General features: G+C 36.1%; 1 long non-coding RNA gene across 1 annotated transcript; it reads left to right on the forward strand.

Moving 5' to 3' along the window:
* Positions 1-2,484: 2,484 nt before the first annotated feature.
* Positions 2,485-6,455, forward strand: LOC129498259 (uncharacterized). Its single transcript, XR_008662091.1, has 2 exons — positions 2,485-2,997; positions 5,895-6,455. It is a non-coding gene; the product is annotated as an uncharacterized LOC129498259 (long non-coding RNA).
* Positions 6,456-16,036: the final 9,581 nt, after the last annotated feature.

The following is a 16,036-nucleotide window of genomic DNA, read 5'->3' on the forward strand; positions in this document are numbered from 1 at the left end:
TTAAATACTGCTACGCCAATCTAGTTATCTTCGATGATTAGATTTACTACATACTACTCTGTCACTTTTAAAGGATCCTCTTTGGACCAAAGCACAGGCAATGCATATTGCTTCCAGGAAATCATTTCTGAAAGAATTTGGCTGTTTATGTCTTTGGCCAGAATTATTTGAGTTTTGGCTTATAGTCTCTATTTTGCTTTCCTGGGAGAAACATGTACTCACAGCATCCTGGCTGCGAGGATGCCTCGCCAAAAGAAAACTGACACTCCTTTATCATGAAAGGGCAAGAGCTCTCCCAGTAGATTATTGGCATGTACTCTGAATGCAATGAAGCCACCCTTCATTTCATCCTTATCAAGTGTCTGATAAGACAAGACACTTTTCTAAGTATTATGAAAAACTCTGTGCTGGGTGTTGCAGACATACAAAATTATCCAAAGTTTACTCCAGATAGAGAAGCAATACCAAATAATAAGCATGCTCTATATCAGTAATAGGATAATAAATAAGTGCCATATTTAATTAGAAGAGAGTTTTGTGTGGGTTGGGAAAACTCAAAGAAGTTTCACAAAGGAAAGGGGTCAAACCAGTGGATCATTAGTAGAGGTGGGCCATTTAGTAGTCTCACCAGGGGATAGAAGTGCAAATGGCAAACTGTAGGCCAATAAGATGTAAAAAGAGAGCTTACACAAGGGTTTGTAAGTCAAAGAAGCTAGGTAATTTAGAAATACACTAGAGAAGAGTTCTCATAGTCGATGTTTTATCCTACAGACAATGGAGATTATTGAAAGTTTTGGAGCACCTGCAAAGTAGTGTTTTAATATCAAAGTGAGAAATAAGTAAATCACTAAACTAATTTTCAAAGAAAAAGAAATAGACAGGCAGCCCGGGTGGCTCAGCGGTTTAGCGCCACCTTTAGCCCAGGGCATGATCCTGGAGTCCGGGATCCAGTCTCACCTTAGGCTCCCTGCATGGAGCCTGCTTCTCCCTCTGCCTGTGTCTCTGCCTCTCTCTCTCTCTCTCTCTCTCTCTCTTTCTCTCTCTGTCTCTCATGAATAAATAAATAAAATCTTTAAAAAAAAGAAATAGAAGCAGAATCTTTTTTCATAAAAATCAAAGAAAGCTTAGGAATTAATAAAAGTCAGAGTCAGCATAATGAGTAGGAAGCATAGAATCTAACATTATAGCAGTTGGAACATAAAAAAGTAATAATATCGTGTAACTGAAATAATTTAGCACTTTCATTCGCATTTAGTGCTTTTTCCTGATTTTAAACAATGCATATTCATTGCCTAGAAAAATTCCTTAAAAAATTTTTTTTAAAGATTTTGTTTATTTTTTCATGAGAGACACACAGAGGGAGAGAGAGAGAGGCAGAGACACAGTCAGAGGGAGAAGCAGGCACCATTTAGGGAGCCTGATGGGACTCGATCCCGGGACTCCAGGATCACACCCTGGGCCAAAGGCAGGCGCTAAACTGCTGAGCCACCCAGAGATCCCCATTCCTTAGAAATTTTAACTGTGTAAAATATAACTGGAAACTTGGTGAGAAGGAAATTTTAAAGGAAAAATTTTAAATCTCTGTGATATAAAAGGGACATATCAAAAATCTTTGCTCCAAAATGCAAATACATTGTTTTTAGGGAAGACTTCATTCAAAACCTATTTACAGATACTTTTGACATGGTTATATCAAACTTCTATCTAGTTTATCTGTTTATAGCACTTTGGATAAAACAACTTAGAGGAGTTTTATTGCTAGGTGCTGGCATATTAATAACATCAGAAAATTAAAGCTCATGTTGAGACTAGAGACCAAAAAACATAAAAAATTTATACTCACTAGTTAGTATAGTCTCTTTAAGTATAAAACAAACATCTACTCATGTCTAAAATTACTGTAATTATAACAAAGTAATTTACATTCCTAACAACCTTGCATCATGAAGAAAACATAAAATTACATAGCATTTAATATGTTTACTATGGCTTGAGAGATGACTATCAAGAATAATTTTTTTAAAAAGTTTTGAACTTAAAAGAGAAATTTTCAATTATTTAAACAATTTCATAATTATTCAAAATGATAAGCAGTGATAATAATAGCTTAGGAAAGTTTATTACAACATTTTAACAATTAGAAAAATATAAAATATTAAAATAAATGATAAAATCATAAAAGTTTGCAATTATATTAAAAGTCAGTATGATTCTAAGAATTATCTGTAGAAATATCTGGAATACAAAGACACAGGTACAGAAGTCACTATTTTGAGACGTTTTTAATACTATTTCTCAGTCAGAATGCCACCACACTTAAAAGGAGTACTTCTTATGGAATCTGAATCTCTTTCTAGCAAAAAGTTAAAGCATGAGTTGTAATGTTATGGATACAAAATAATTGAGGGTTTTAATAAAATCATTATGCCTCTTAATAGGTTCATTAACGTTAGAAGTTCAGGTTGGCAAAAGTCAGCAGGAAAAGCAAGGATTTTAAAAGTTGGTGTAAGATGAGAAATGCTAACTGAAATATTTATCGCACTTATTTTATGTTTTGTGTCTCTACACATTTCTAATTTTTCCTCCCTAAACTTTTCCTCTTTCAGTAATTCTTCATTCTGGCAGTCAGCCTTTCCCAGTGGAGTCTATGTGATCTGAAGGAAAGTGACCACTTCCCCAGCTACAGGGGCGGACTCTGGATCAAATCATATCTGAAACTCTCTCTTATTCGATTTTTCTTTCTTTCTTTCTTTCTTTCTTTCTTTCTTTCTTTCTTTCTTTCTTTCTTTTTTTTAAGATTTATTTATTTATTTACTCATGAGAGACAGACAGAGAGGGGCAGAGACATAGGCAGAGGGAGAAGCAGGCTCCATGCAGAGAGCCCAATGTGAGACTGGATCCTGAGACTCCAGGATCATGCCCTGAGCCAAAGGCAGACAGACGCTGAACCGCTGAGCCACCCAGGCATCCCTCCTATTGGATTTTTCAATTATAAAGGTCAGTGTATTTTTTTTATTGTGTAAGTCATTTTGAATTTATTTTTGTTACATTATAAAAATGTTTGAAGTTATATGTTTATATATATGAAGGAAATATGTATATGTATGCACAGTTAAAATAATAATTTAAAAGGGGGACTCCTGGGTGGCTCAGTCGATTAAGCGTCTACCTTCAGCTCAGGTCATGATCCTGGGGTCTTAGGATAAAGCCCTGCGTGAGGTTACCTGCTCAGCAAGGAGTCTGCTTCTCCCTCTCCCTCTGTCCTGCCCCCACCTCAGGCTCGCACTCCTCTTTTTCTTTCAAATAAATAAATAAAATATAATTTAAAAAATAATAATGAAATGAACACTTATGTGGCAGACATCCAGCTTAAGAAATAAAATATTAGTGTCTCAAAAACCCCCTGAGTTCCCTTCCTTATTGTAGCTGGCTCCCCAACCCCACCGGTAAATATAGACACCAACCTGAATTTTCGATTAATCATTCCCTTACTTTCCTTTATGATTTTTTTTAAAGATTTTATTTATTTATTCATGAAGGACACAGAGACAGAGAAGAGAGGCAGAGACACAGGCAGAGGGAGAAGCAGGCTCCATGCAGGGAGCCCGACGTGGGACTCGATCCCACGTCTCTAGGATCGCGCCCTGGGCTGAAGGCGGCGCTAAACCACTGAGCCACCGGGGCTGCTCCCATCCTTTATGATTTTAGCTCCTACGTATATACTCCTATACAAAACTACTTCAAAATAATACTAAGATATTATCGGACTTTTTCACTTTCATTCTCTCACACTTGGACAGTGGAGTTTTCTAGAGGCTACATGACCCGTGATATTGCAACAGACTGAATACAGAAACAAGTAAGACAGTCCGGTTGTCTATTAAGCTTTCTCTATCAAAGAAATCCTCAAAAAAATATAAAACAATGTCACTTTTCTCACTCTTTGTTTTGGAAAATATAGGGATTTTTCAAAAACCATTATTTATGTTCACATGCAATTGGTCCTGTATTGTTATTTTGCAACAAGATGGATGGAGCTAGAGGGTGTTATGCTAAGCAAAATAAGTCAGTCAGAGAAAGACAAACACTGTATGATCTCACTCATATGTGGAACTTAAGAAACAAAACAGATGAACATAGAAAAGGAAAACAAGAGAGGCAAACCAGAAAACACTTTACAGAGAACAAACTGAGGGAGAGAGGTGGGTGGTGTATGGGCTAAATGGCTGGTAGCGATTCAGGAGGGCACTTGTGATGAGTAATGAGTGTTATATGTAAGTGATGAAATCACTAAATTCTACTGAAACTAATATTACACTATATGTTAACTAGAATTTATTTTTTTATTTTTATTCTTTTTAAGATTTTATTTATTTATGAGAGACACAGAGAGAGAGAGAGAGAGAGAGAGAGAGAGAGAGAGAGAGGCAGAGCCTCAGGCAGAGGGAGAAGCAGGCTCCATGCTGGGAACCCGATGTGGGACTCAATCCCAAGGATTCCAGGATCACACCTTGGACCGAAGGTGGTGCTAAACCCCTGAGCCACCCAGGCTGCCCAACTAACTAGAATTTAAATTAAAATGCAGAAAAAATGAAATAATAAACATTTTTTTAATTTATCAAATTTAATTTAATAAACATTGATAGGTATAGCCCACAGAAACAAAAACTCTGGGGTTCTTCAATAACTTTTAAGAATGTAAATAGGTTCTGAGACAAAAGTATCTGAGACAGATAACAGGAATAGTACTGCTAAGGTGAATACTATGCATATGTTTTTTGATCATTTTTCTTTTGGATTGCTGTTGCTCATAAATTTGTACAGTATTTTTGGACACTAATGATTTGCTTACACTCATAGCACATATTTTTTTACAATGTGACTAGTACTTTTCTATCCCTTTGTATTTTTTTTCAATCATAATGAGGTCTAATTTTTGCAACAAACAGATGGATCTTTTCCTCTTGTGGTTCATATCCTTGTATGTGTATTTTATTTCTAATAGATCCATCCTACTCAAAGTCACAAAGATATTTCCCTGTGTTTTCTTCTGTAAAAATATTTTCCTGGGTTTTCAAGTTTTCCTTTCATAGTAAGTCTTTTGTTTTCCCAGAACTGATTTTTGTGGGGTAAAGTACAAGTTCATTTTTTTCATGAACTGATTTTTTTATAAGTTAATATAAACAATAATGCTTCCTTCACACTGATATACAACGCCTGCTCTGTCATAAATCAGTTTTTTCCTCTGTGCCTGGGCCTGCTTGTGTAATCCCTTGTTCTACAAATTTCACAGCTATGTATCAGCCTTGTATGTGGAAGGGAGGGCAAATCATCTTATATTCTTCTTCTTTGGGAATTTCATGACTATTCTTGACTTCTTGCTCTTCCATGTTAATTTTAAAATTAATGTGTTTAGTTCCATGAAAAACCCCAACAAGACACCCATTAGAATCACCCTGAATCTATAGGTATATTAGGGGACAATTGCATTTTCATGATACTGAGTCTTTCTACCTGAGATTATGGAAGAACTTTTCATTCACTTGGATATTTTTTAAAACTTTTTCAATGTAGCTTATGCTTTTCTCTATTAAGGGTTTGCATAACTTTTGTTAGATCTATCCGTAGGTACCCAGTGGTAAGGATTGCTATGGTAGATAGCATCTGCCCTAACTACATTATTTACCTGCTCTTTGCCGCTATATAGATACACAATTGACTTTTGTATTGCTATGTTTTTATCAAACAATCTTGCTAAACTCTCTTATCAAATCTTGTAATTTATCTGTGAACTCTTGGGCTTTCTATATAAAGTCAGTTCTACTGTGAATAATGACAACTTTGTTTCCTCCTTTCTAATCATTATACCTTTTATCTCTTCTTTCCTTCTACAGAATCGAGGACTACAGGTTCAACAATGTTGAACAGCGATGGTGACAGAAGACATCTCTGTCTTGTTCCTCATTTAAGGACATGCTTTCACCATTACATTGGGAAGCTGTAGGGTTTTTGTGCAGGCTCGATAACAGGTCAAGAAAGTGCCCGTGTATTCTCAGTTTACTAAGAGTTTTTTCATGAATAGAGACACTCAATGTTTTTTCTGCATCTGTTGAGATGATCATATGAATTTATCCCTTGAATTGTTACTATAGAGAATTACATTAATATATTTGCTAATATTAAATTGTTTAACATTCTTATAATAAACTTAACCATGATGTATTACAATTTTTAGTTTGTTAGATTCAGTTTGTTAAATTTTTATTTTTGCATTGACATTCAAAAACAAAGTTGTACTATTTTTGTCTAATTTTGTTCCTAAGGTTATGTTAACCTCATAAAATGAATTGAGGAACACTCTTTCTCATTCTGTTTTCTGGAAGATTTTGTGTTATACTGGTTTGATCTGTTCTCTAAATGTTTGGCTAACTGACCAGTAAAGCCTCTATGCCTGATTTTGTTTGTTGCTTGTGTTTTTACTTTATGGAAAGATTTAAATTAGATTCAATTTCTCAAAAAAAAAATGTGTTAAAATCTCTTACTGTGGCAGTAAGTTTTTAAAAATATACTTGTAGTTCTGTGATACTATGCTTTGAAACCATCTTATTGGAGGCATGCAAATTTAGAATTATGCTCTTGATTAACTGAATATTTTATTATTGTAATAACCGTCTTTAAAGTCATTTTGTCTGATAGTAATATACTTAGATCACGTCTTCCTTATTTTATATTTGCCTGATGCCCCTTTGAGCCCTTGATTTTTAATTTTTCTACGTCCTTGTGTTTTACATCTGACTCCTACAAATTTGTTTCAATTACAGTGTCACAGTTTTGCTTTTTGACTGCAAAGTGGTGATTACTGGTACATTTAGATTTAATTGCACCTTCTTATCATGTGCTTTCTATTTGTCCATTTTTCATGCCTTTTCCTCTTTCCCCAATTTTTTTTCTCCCTTATCCTCATTATCAGCAGGCAGTCTCGCTTCCTATTTCACTGAGAAAAACAAGCAGACAGAGGAGAACCTCCAATAGTTCAGCCATCGCCATCTAGTCACTTGCACGCATCTGAATCCACCTATGTCCCTTTTCTTCCATTGGCTATTTCTCCCAGCAAAGACCAGCCCCCCATTTATGCACTAAATCCCTTCCCTTCTTACCTTCTCAGTGACCTGGCTCTAGCAATTCTACACTCACCATTCTTCATCATCCATCTTCTGCACTTTCTGGGATCTTTCCCATAATCACGTGCAGGATTTCTTTTTCCATCTTAAAATAGTCCTGTCTGTGGACGTTTTATTTCTCCTCTGGCTACCACTCAACTTCCCTTCTTCATTTTACAGCAAAACTTTTAAGAATAGCTGTGTAGTCACTGCCTCCAGTATCTGCTCTCCCATTCTTGGAACCAATTCACATGAGCTAAGTTACCAATGACCTTCACGCTTTCTATCTTGTTCTCATTTCTCATCCTGCTCAATCATACCAAAGCATTTGACACTGCTGATTATTCCCTCTTCCTTGAACTATTCTCTCCACTGGGCTTCCAAGACATTCAGCTGTCCTCCTTGTTCTCTTGCCTCATTAGTGGCATCTTAATTCCTTTGTCCTTTACTCCTTATCTTTCTCTCCACCAAACCCTGGAAGGTTCCAAAGCTCAATCCTTGGGATTCTTTTCTTTTTTAATGACTCTTACTCCATTGGTGACTTCACAGTTTAAATATTTTGTATGCCAATAACTACCAAGTTGATATCTCCAGATGTCCTTCTGAAGATCATAGGCAATTCCACACTTGTTATCTGTAATGTAACACTCCCAGATGGAACTCCTGATCTCTCCCCCTTCCTAATCTGATCCAAGATAGTCTCCCCCTTCTCACTGGATGGCAACTCTGCTGATCCTGTTGGTTAGGCCTAAATCCTTGGCATTATCCTAGATATCTTTCTTCTTTCAGTCCCCGTATCCAATCTGCAATCAAGTTCTTTGGCTTCACCCTTAGGATATATCAAGAATCCTACATTTCTCCCAGCCCCTCTCCTACCACTCTTGTCTGTACCACTAACAACACTCACCTGGATTATTATAATAGCCCCCTAACTGGTTTCCCAACTTCCATCCTTGTCTCCCTTCAGTCGATTTTTGGCACAGTAGCCACAGTTAGTATGTTAAAAATCTTCCAAGGTTTCTCATCTCACTCTTCATAAAAACTAAATTTCTTACATTAGCCTTTAAAGACCTAAACAATCTAGACCCACCCACATGGCCACATCCCACTCTCTGTTGGAGATCTCTGACCTCACATCCCACAGCTGATCTCCTGCAATCTGTTCTAGCCAAGCAATCCCACTCTCTGGACATGGCTCCCATCAATCTTCAGAGTCTTTCCACGTGATCCCCCCTTGTTAGGACACTTTTCTCTTGCAGGCTGCGGCTTCATTCCTCATCTCTTTCACTTTTAAAATGTTGCCTGGAGGCTTTCTTGACCACAATCCATATTTCCCTTTCTTACTTTGTTTTTCCTATAGCACTTATTAGCATCAGACATACTTTATGTAGCTTATTTGTTTTCTGTCTTCAGCCAGTAGAATTAGGGTCTCATTTTAGCACTCTGGTGCAAATGAGAATTTTACTTATCCCATTCAATGGCTCAGCCAGGTGTCTTTTTTTTTCTTTTTAAGATTTTGTTTATTTATTTGAGAGAGAGATAGAGTACAAAGTGGGAGAGGAGGAACAAAGGGAGAAGCCAACTCCCCACGGAGCAGGGAGCCCATCACAGGACTCAGGGCTCCATCCCAGGACTTCAGGATCATGACCTGAGCTGAAGGCAGATGCTTAACCAACTGAGCCACCCAGGCACCTCTCAGTCAGGTGTCTTTAGACAGTACATTATCACACACAGGACCAACAGCCCCGAGAACCAATGCATGCTTCATGAAAGCAGTGATCTGTTTTGCTTGTGTCCCAGCCCCTTAGAGTAGCACACACAGAACACTCAATAAATATTCGTAGAATAAACTAACAGTTTGTAAAACACACATAAAGTAAAAGTTATTAGTTAATGTTTTAAAATAAAACATGGGCTCTCTTAACTAAATGACATAGTCCTGGAAAATATAGGATTAACTTATATAATTTATGTCTTAACTAAATGACATAATCCTGAAAAACATAGCCTCAAAACAGTAATGACACCCAAAAATGGGTATATTTCCTGTAGCAAATTTAGTATAATATATTCACCACAGTAAAATAACTTAGGAAGATAAAAAGGCCTAGTATATACATTGAATTTTGGAAAGTCTGGGAATGCCTTTATTGTATAGTTGCATAATAAAGATAAGAACAAAAGAAGTGTTGTCCCTGGCATTTTTAAGCCAGTGGCCTATTTCTTTTTGCCTTCACAAAGATTCACTGCAAATTTTAAAGAGCTCTTTAAAGTGGTAAAACCTGTGGTGATTTGTTTAAATACCTGATTGCTCAAAATTAACCAACAGGAAAAGAATAAAGAGATTATAGAAAGCCTGTAGATGGTATCTTTCCCAGTGTCTCTTCTTTTCCTAATCTTCTCTGATCCCTTTACAGTCATTGTGTCAAACATTTATGTTTATAGAACTAGCATTTGGGTTTTCTTTCTTTCTTTCTTTCTTTCTTTTTTTTTTTTTTGAAAGATTTTATTTACTTATTTGAGAGGAAGTGCAAGAGAGACAGAGGGGAGAGGCAGAGGGAGAGGAAGAAGCAGATTTCCCGCTGAGCAGGGAGTTCTATCCCAGGACTCTGAGATCATGACCTGAGCAGAAGGCAGATGCTTAACTGCTTAACTGCTTAATGGACTGAGCCACCTAGGCGCCCCTTGGGTTTTGTTTCTTAAAGCTGATTGCTTTCATGGGTATTAACAACAGGATTTGTAATGTTGGAGATAACTCAATTATTCCTGGAAACTACATCTTAAACCAGGCATTTAAAAAATGATGAGGGATCCCTGGGTGGCGCAGCGGTTTGGCGCCTGCCTTTGGCCCAGGGCGCGATCCTGGAGACCCGGGATCGAATCCCACGTTGGGCTCCCGGTGCATGGAGCCTGCTTCTCCATCTGCCTGTGTCTCTGCCTCTCTCTCCTTCTCTCTCTGTGACTGTCATAAATAAATAAAAAAAAAAAATAAAACATTAAAAAAAAAAAAAAAAAAAAAAAAAAAAAAAAAAAAAATAAAAAATGATGAAATGACAAGAAATCATGAAATAATGTTTTTGTGATTTTTTTAAATAATGAAACAAAGAAAGAAATAGTGTCCTGGAAAAAAAAAAAGTGTTAATGGCTATATTTTTAAAGTTCTTATGAGAGAGATGGGAAATAGGTATTACTTATAGAAAATGAGAGTGAATATTTTTTGGTCTATAAACAAGTTTATCCATCACTGCATAACACATTGCCCCCAATACTGACGGCTTAAAACAACAACTAATTACTCCTCACAGTTCTGTGAGTTGACTGACCTCATCTTGGTGATTGTCATTTGGAATCTTTCATGTTTATGCCATCAGGTGGTAGCTGTGGCTAAGATCATCTGAAGGTTTAATGTTGGACATTCAAGATAGCTTCTTCACTCATAGGATTTACATCTCAGTTGAGTGGTCTGGTCAGGCATCTGTCTCTGCACATTGTCTATGAGTCTAGGTTGGGTATCCTCACAGCCTGGTGGTCTCATGGTAAATTTCAAAAATGGTACTCGCTTCCCCCAGGACAAGGGTTCTAAGAGACCAAGGAGGAAGCTACAAGGCTTCTTGTGTTCTATCCTTAGAAGTCACAAAGCATTGCGACTACTGTAGTCTATTTGTTATATGGAGCCAGCCCAGATTCAGTGTGGGGAAAGACTATACAAGGCATGAAGACTGGAAGGTATAACTCACTGGAAGGCCGTCTTTGGAGATCAGCTACCACAAGGGTTTTCTCCATTTTACATGGTGGCTGGTAAAGATGTTGCCCAAAATGTCATCAAAAGAATATGATGAGTTAAAAAAAAATAGAAAAAAATCAGGAATGATTCTTTAACTACTATGCAGCCAAGTGTGAACTTTCCAGTTAATTTTTCAATCTTTAGATAATCTATATAGTACCTACTTCTGACCATTTTCCCTTCTGCTCTTTGGAGAATTTATCTGTGTATTCAAACTGATCCCAAAGAATGAGAAAAGGGCCAACCACCCATCAACTCCCAGTAATACCACAAGAAAGTCAGACACCTTGAAAGACACATCTCTGTATTAAGTACTAGGTGTGCATGACAATGTATCACAGAACAATAGTTAGTATACTGAAAGTGTCATAGAATTTTAGACATTGAAGGGATCTGAAGATCAGTCTTCATTTTCAAGACACCACCTAAGACCCAGAGTTGTTAAGCCACTTACTAAGGCTCACATAAGTCATTGAAGACATTCTAACTTCTGGTCCATAAATTTGTGCTGCAACATGCTGCCATTTTCATTTACCCAGCAGTATTTCAACCAAAGTACTAAGTTATGAACAAGGCAACCGGGCTTGGGTATGATCCTTATTACATTAAGACTTAGAAAGTAAAAGATGTGGGATGTCAGTGTGGCTCAATCAGTTAAGCATCAACTCTTCATTTTGGTTCAGGTCATGATCTCAGGGTCATGAGATTAAAGCCCATATTGGGCTCCATGCTGAGCACATAGTCTGCTTAAGAGTCTCTGTCTCCCTTTGCCCGTTCTGCCACTTGTGCTTGCTCTCTCTCTCTCTCTCTCTCTCTCTCTCGACAGATAGATAGATAGAATGTTTTAAAAATTAAAAATAAATAAAAAGTGATAGCTGTGAGATAGTAGAAAGTATAAAGTGAAGTATGAAGAGAAAAAAAAAGCCCAAGTTTAATCTAGAGCAGTGTTTCCCAAATTTGCAGTATGAAATCTTTTCAAAGAAAAAAGAAGGGGAAAAGTCCTCCATAGCCATATTGTTGACTTACGTTTTTTTATTAAAAATTACAAAATGGGGGCAGCCCCAGTGGCTCAGCAGTTTAGCGCCTGCCTTCGGCCCAGGGCGTGATCCTGGAGTCCCGGGATCGAGTCCCACATCAGGCTTTCTGCATGGAGCCTGCTTCTCCCTCTGCCTGTGTCTCTGCCTCTCTCTCTCTCTGTGTCTCTATGAATAAATAAATTTTTTAAAAATCTTTTAAAAAATTACAAGAATGTATTCACATATAAAACTTGGTATAAATTTCTTATGCTTAGAATGTGTATATAACTATAAAGCCAGGGATCCCTGGGTGGCGCAGCGGTTTAGCGCCTGCCTTTGGCCCAGGGCGCGATCCTGGAGACCTGGGATCGAATCCCACATCAGGCTCCCGGTGCATGGAGCCTGCTTCTCCCTCTGCCTGTGTCTCTGCCTCTCTCTCTCTCTCTCTCTCTCTCTCTCTCTCTCTGTGACTATCATAAATAAAATAAAAAAATAAAATAAATAAAAAAATAAAAAAGAAAAAAGAAAAAAAATAACTATAAAGCCAAAACAAATGGGCAAGTTGTTCAATAATATCCAGCATTTATACTAGTTAATAAGTACTAGGCTCCTTACACACACCGACTCATTTAATATTCACAACAACCAGTATTAGATGCACACGACTACTATACCCATTTACTAGATGAACAAATTGAGACTGAGATAACACTCAGCAGCAGAATGAGCAACTTATCCAGTGTCCCACAGCTGGTAAATGAGAGAACTGGGTTTGCACCAAAACTTCAAAGATAATTAAGTAAATGTGAAGCACAATATTATTTGATAAGAATTAAATTACTGCTTGTAATGAGCATGATACTCACCATAACTGTGTAGAATTCCGGGATTTAACATATCTACCTGAAAATTTGCTGGAGAGTGGGTAATTTCTCCCATCACTTCTTTCTCTTCTGTCAACTGCGAAATATACCATGGTAGAGCACAGATTAATGTGATTTGGTCTTCACTTGAAGAGGATGCCTTGTTAGAAATTGTCTATATCTGCTCACTCATTAAGGTTTGTTTTTATTGTTTTCGGGTTTGTTTGTTTTTTTTTGAGACAGTCCCTGATTAATACTTTTTTTTTTAATAATTGAGATGTAATCCACATACTATAAAGTCCACTCTTATCAAGTGTACAATGCAATGGTTTTTAGTATATTCACAAACTTGTACAACCATCATTACTATCTAATTCCATCAATATTTTCATTTTCAAAAAGAAACCCCTTACCCATTAAGCAATAATTCCCCACTCCCCTCCCCACCAGGCAGTAGATTAGCAACTACTAATTCATTTTCTGTCTTATGGATTTCCCTATTCTAGACATCTTATATAATGGAATCATAGACTATACGGGCTTTTGTGTCCGGCAGTGTTCGTTTAGCATACTTTTTCAAGATTCATCCATATTGTCTGTCTGTATCAGTACTTAATTCCTTTTTATAATACCATGTGAATCACATCCCTCATATGGATATACTACCTTTCGTTTATACATTCCTTAATTTAAAGAATTGATAGACATTGGGTTGTTTCTACTTTTGAGCTATTATGAATAATGCTGCAATAAACATTTATGTGCAAATGTTTCTATAGACATATTTTCAACACTAAAGAGTGGAATTGTCCAACTGTTTTCCAAAGTAACTGCACCATTTTACATTTCCACCAGCAACACATAAGGGTTCTAAATTCTCCACTTCCTCACCAACACTTGATATTGCGATACTGACTTCTGATTATATCCATCCTAGTGGATGTGACATGGTGTCTCATATGGTTTTGATTTGCATTTCTCTGAGAATTGAGGATGTTGAGCATCTTTCCATGATCTTATTACTCATTTGCATATCTTCTTTGAAGAAATATGTATTAAAATCTTTCATCTATTTTATAATTGTTTTTTTCTTTTTTTCTTTTTGTTGTTGTTCAGCTATAAGAGTTCTCTCAGTAAGGTTTGACAAGGTTTGCTAGGCACCAACGCAATAATACATGCAAAAAACAGAGGCTCTGAAATTGCATGGCTATACTCAGTTACAATGTCATCATCCATGAGATTCAGAATCAAATCTTCTTATACTGACATTTTTATCATTTTTTTAAAATATTCATTTTTTAGGGGTGCCTGTCTGGCTCAGTCAGTAGAGCAGGTGATTCTTTATCTTGGGGTTGTAAGTTTGAGCCCCATTTTGGGGGTAGAGATTACTTAAAAATAAAATCTTTATTTTTTTATTTTTATTTTTATTTTTTTAAATAAAATCTTTAAAAAAAAATACACATTTTGGGGCCTGGATGGATCAGTCAAGTGTGTCTGCTTTCTGCTCATGTCTTGATCCCAGGGTCCTTGGGATCCAGCTACATATCTGGCTCCCTGCTGAGCAGGGAGCTTGCTAATAAAAAATACAAAATACACTTTTTAAATGTTTAATAAAGAAATATTCCCTCCACTTATTACCTGCCAAAGTAAATCGTTCAAAGAAGCTAAAGCACTATTAATTATAATAGTAAAAGCATCAGAAAATGTATTTTCCTAAAACTCAGGGTTAAGAAAATGATTGCATACCAATATTATGGACTACATAGGGATTAAGAATTAAGTATCTAGACCATGTTGATATATGGAAATATGTTCATGAAACAATGTTAACTACAGATGCACATTCATATACTTTAAAAGATTTGTAAATGTTTCTGCCATTTTTTCTTCAGACAGCATCCATAAAAATATGTATTCTTATAAATCTATTAAAATATATGAACATACTTATAAATGTTTCTATATCATCTGTCTTCAAAACCTATTTCGAATATATTATATGTATATTTATAAATCTATTAAATATATCAATATCCATTGACAAATGTATGTTCATTGGATCTCTTGGCTTCAAAAAAGTAACACAAAATGGTTTTATTTTATGAATATGCATTCCTCACAAAGTTTCAGTGCTCAAAACAAATTTGGGGATTTACTGGGACTCGATTAAGTAAATGTCTTTACAGTAGAAATTCTGAGCCTCTAATCCATTAATATTCATCATGAATCTGTAAAATAAAAGAGTTCTTATTATTTATCTCAAAGTCTGTTGTTTTCATCATGATTTATACTTATTTGCATAAAGAAATTAGTATAAATCTTATTTACACTTGTTTACTAATTTATCTTTCCCACCAAACTATAACTTCTAACAGGACAGGTAAATATATCTGTGTTCTTCACCATTGTTTCTAGTGGCTCAGCTGGGGGATATAGTAGGAGCTCAATAAATATCTTTGTAGTGAATGAATTACTGGAGGAGCATCTTCAGGAACAAGTGCTTGAAGTTATACACTTTGGGAACTACCATTCTAAAGTTATAATAGTCAAAGAAAAGAATCGTGTTAACACCTCTAGGCCACTAGAGATCCATTTAATGAAATTACTGCTTCTCTTCAGTAGAATCAATTACTACTTCAGGGAACTGTAGAGATTTCTCAAAGAGCACATCATTACCTGGAAAAATCTTGCAAAATCATTTTTATACTCTAAAACTCCAACTCAAAAACAGTGGTAAAAATTTCAATTACCCTGGAAGAAATCATGCTTTGCATCAGAGCCAACAGTTTTGGGGGACACATTTGGCAGCGTGAGGTTTTCCGTCAAGGATATTTGTTTAATAGTTCAAATAAGCAAGGTGGATATTCCTTCTGGAAATTGCAAATTTGTGACTGCTTCTCTCTTAAATGATTTCGAATATAACTTGTTTTTTTTGGTGAGGGGGATAGTCCACTGTTAAGACAGCTCTTAAAAATATTTAAAATACACTGTTTAGGGACACCTGGCTGGCTTAATCGGTAAGCGTGCAACTTTTAATCTCTGGGTTGTGAGTTGAAGCCCCAGGTTGTATAAATAAAATAATAAAGTCTTTAAAAATAAATAATAATAATATAAAATAAAATACATGGTTTACCTATATGCTTTACACAATAATTTGTAGTTTTAGGATAGTTAGAAAGTGTTATATTTTTAAATAACCCTTTGTGAAAGTTA

Source organism: Nyctereutes procyonoides, unplaced genomic scaffold (assembly GCF_905146905.1).
Source record: "Nyctereutes procyonoides isolate TBG_1078 unplaced genomic scaffold, NYPRO_anot_genome, whole genome shotgun sequence".
NCBI classification, from domain to species: domain Eukaryota; kingdom Metazoa; phylum Chordata; class Mammalia; order Carnivora; family Canidae; genus Nyctereutes; species Nyctereutes procyonoides.